This window comes from Furipterus horrens, unplaced genomic scaffold, assembly GCF_987537825.1.
Source record: "Furipterus horrens unplaced genomic scaffold, mFurHor1.1.pri manual_scaffold_6, whole genome shotgun sequence".
NCBI lineage: Eukaryota > Metazoa > Chordata > Mammalia > Chiroptera > Furipteridae > Furipterus > Furipterus horrens.
The window spans coordinates 40,200,786-40,205,000 of record NW_028327176.1 but is presented as its reverse complement, the minus strand read 5'-3'; positions in this window follow the sequence as shown (position 1 = coordinate 40,205,000).

The following is a 4,215-nucleotide window of genomic DNA, read 5'->3' as shown; positions in this document are numbered from 1 at the left end:
TGCTGATATTTTCCAACATAAAATCAGTCAGGACTGCTCTGGACAGAGGATAATGCAAACTAGCTTTGCTGGAAATGAGCTGCAAAATACCTTCATTTTCTACTACAGTGAAACCCTGATAAAATCACAACTGTTAAGGTCATACAGTCTATCAGGTGGAATCACAGTCTTTAGAACTCCATTATTAATGCAGACAACCTCACAATCAAAGAGGATGAGAGCACAGTTTCCAGATGCCAATGATTTGATCCTATCTTATTTGGCTGTTTACATTTAAATAATGTGACTGTATAAATTTAAATAATATGAACCACCAACAGATGGATCCCAGTGAAAAACTGCACCTTCTCTGAGACCCTGAATGTACACTATATGGTGCTTTACAATTTATCTGAGCAGAGCTCATATTTTTAAAAAAATGGGGTGGGGATAAAAAGAGAGAGACTCATTGCTTCTGCCATTATGGAAATAAAAGGGCTATGGCTTTAGAGGGTGTCTGACTATGCCAAGGAAACATGTGGTCCTCTCACCTCCAATACAATGTACCCATAAGGTACCAAGCATCAAAGCATATTAAAAGATATTAACTGCATATTTGCTTATGAACAAGATAAAAAGCTGTAGGGCCTCCAGGTTCTCAAGCTGTGAGTAGAACAGCTTTGCAATTTGCCTGCAAAACTGCATTTTGATCTTAATGAATATAAAATGGCTGCCATTAAAAGTAAAACAGATTATTTCAGGTCTTCCAGGGCCCATAGCTCTTTGCCGGCCTTGGAGGGCCACTATGATCTTTCATTAAAATCTCACAGCAGGGCTCCCTCACCAGCAAATCAAGCCTTGCAGTCTAGGAGATTGGCTACATTTAAAAGTAATTTTCAGAAATCTACACAGATTTTCAATTTGGTAATGAAAGCCATAAGAGAATGCAGGCGGCATTTTGTCGAATATTGTTCCTGATCCAGCGCTCACATTCGTTAGAAATTAAACTGCCCCGTAACTATCGCGCTGATGGCAGCTTGCCAGTTCGGCTGCGTTCTAATCTCCGTTTGTTAATGAGTAGCATGTGCTAATTGTTGTCGTCCTTACTGCGGAGCGGTCCTTTCCTTCACAAACAGATTTTACCTGCTCGGAGGCGAAACCTTTCACTTTGTCACTGAACAAGTTGGAATAGAGTTGCGGTTGCTTCGTAAAGAGAGACAGCCGAACAACGTTAGTAAAAGCAAGAGGGGATCAAATCAGAAATTGGGTGTTTTTATTTTATTTGGATCTGTCCGTTTGTCTTTTAGTCTAGCCTGACTCTTCTAAAGTCCTCCTGTAGGCAAAATGCGAATACTTTCATGTTACTCCCCAGAACAGTCTGAACAAACTAATAACCTGAGGACGGATATGGTGAAATCAATGGTAGCATAAAACGAGGGAGGGGCTTACAGTAAGGAGAACGGGAGGTATGTGAAAAGAATCTTACCTACTATTCAAGGGGCACACCTGAAACCTGAAATGGGGGTAAGCCTGCCTGCCACTGGCTTTCAAAAGAAAGTTGGACACTTTAACTTCATTTTTAGGTTCTTCAGTCTGGGGCCGGGGGTGAAGGCTGTTTTACCCCAAAGTGGATAGTCCTATGGGAAGAATCACGTAGACCCCCAATAATGTGGTTCCTAGTGAGGAAGAGCACCAGAGAGAGGTAATAAATATAGCAATGGAGGTGTGGTACAGGCAGACATCTGAATGCAGAAAGGCATATAAAATAATTATGAGTGAAAACATGATTAGGTAGAAAAAAATATATAACTATTCATTCTAAGACAGAGTATTTTTGCCTTTGTGTTTCCTTATAATTTATATAAGAACTGAGGAAAGTTACTCTTCTGAGATTCTAGAAACAAAAATGTCAGATTATGCTTCCCTTTTGGAAATGCATTCAATAAATTCTTTCTACCTGGCAATTCTCTTTACCTGGCTGCTTTAGGGCAAAGCACTTCTCTGCACTAAAATGTGACGGACAACAAGAGCTGCTTTCCTTGGGTACAAATTCTTCCTGCTGATACAGAGAGCCCCCATTTAAAATAACAATTCTTGTTAGAGCACTGGTAGTCACAGAGCATATATGCAAAAAGCTGTGTTTATTTTCAGGGGGGCCAAAGCAGGCATGTTCAGTGTAAGCATGTCTTAACTCCTCCTAACATACCAGAGGGTTTTTGTTTTTTTTTTTTAGCACCTGGCTATGCTCCTTTGGTTTTCACAAAGTACAATTTTAATTGGTTGACACATCTATGATTTTAAGGCAATGACACAGGGGCACCTAATAAGCTGCCACTGCTAACGTGCATTAGTTTTTGAAAACTCAGGCCAATTCCTTGTCTCTGTGGCCTCAGGAGACCAATGGGAAGTAGATACAAACAACTTAGTAAGCAGTTTGGAATCTGTTTCACCTGTAGTTGCTATTCTAATTGCAGGAAGCATTCACGTAATATGTTAGACTTTAAAACGCCCAAACTGACACTATATGAAATTCTGCTGAATCCTCCTGAACTCAGAAGTCTGAGACTTCTTTTATTTCACCTGTCGTCAGTTGTTCCACTATTCCTCTGAGAGCTTCCAGGTACATTTTGACAACTGTATACTGTAAGGTTTCTTTTAACATTATTTAGGCCTATGCTAAAATGTGGGCAGGGTGATAGCACATTACCAATTCTGACTCTCAAGTATTAAAATATAACAGATATTAATATCCCTCTAATTACTTGAGTGGGGAAAAAGCTGCACTTTAGATCATAGAAGTTAATATAATTAGTCTTCAGAAAATCAAGTTAAGTTTTACAAGTTATAATAAAATGTAATTATTTATTTGCTTTGTTCTAAAAACATAATTCTATGGAAACAAGCACTGTCCTTGCTTTATCAATTTGACATTACTAATTCTGTTGGAAAACACACATACATATAAATCAGATGGAAGATTTTATTTAAAAATAAAATGAAAAAAAAAAGAAACATTTACAGCCTTTTAAAGGGACATAATAAAATTTTTCAAGAAATATTTTTATTGCATTAGAGATTTGTTTTTGCCCTGTTCCTTCATTGGAAATTGCAGATATGACATTTAGTTTTCTATCACAATTGTTTTTTTGAACTAAATGTAAAAACACAGAATTTGGGGGGCGGGGGATACATTGTTGTTATTTGAAAGCATCCATCTACTAAAATTCATACTTTTCTTAAAATTTCATTCTTAAATATACAACTCTATGTTGAAATTCATGATCTACATAAAATGTAGCTTTTAAAAAACTTTTAGGATGTTATAGATGCTCTTTTGATGAAGTAAAGTTTTTTCTTTTGTCATTTTGACAATATAATATTGCATGTTAGATCTAACAACTGGCTTGAAATACAACATTCTAGTACATACACAGACTTTTGTAGTTACTTAAATGCACCTCATAGTGTCAGCCCCCAATTGACAAATGTGTTTAATTCCAAAAGCTGATTGGTAAATTGTGTTAGAATTTGCAATTAATTTTTTCATAAAAGTAATACTTCAATAACAGTTTGGTTCCAAGCCCCGCACATAAAGAACAAACTTGTTATTATCTAGCTGAACTAAAATCCAGTGATCCTTGGCCTGTCCTTTGGTCCCAGGGAACAAGAAAGCATGAAAAATAAAAAATAAAAAGAAGAAAAAAAAAGTTTATAAGGGACTAGCAGAAGAAAACGTGGAAGGGGTGTGGTTTCCTTTGTTCCTATTCAGAGCTTGACTTCCTCCACTTCCATATGCAAAGGATCCTAGACCCAGGCCTAGACTCAGACACTATGACTCAACACTGTCCCAAACTCTGTAGTTTCTGAACAAAGGCTGTACAAATCCACAGTTTTTATAACTCCGAAATCAAGTACCCCTCATCCATCCTCCCAGCCCTCTAATCACATTCTCAATGCTTTTGACTAGATGCTTAGAGGAATGAGGAGTAAAAACAAGTAAAAGGCAATGAAGAAGTCAAATTTCCAGGTAGGCATTTCTGCTTTGGGTTTGTACAAGGAAGCTCAGTGATTGAGTGTTCTATGCAACGTGCATAACACTAGTTAATGGCAGAATTAGTAGATACCCTCCTGCACACCCCACCTCCACATATAATTCTGTAGAGGACCAGGTGTGATAAGGAACAGCAACAAGACAGTTTATGAAGGGAGTTCTGATGGGCAGCAGAGTGCGTGGAT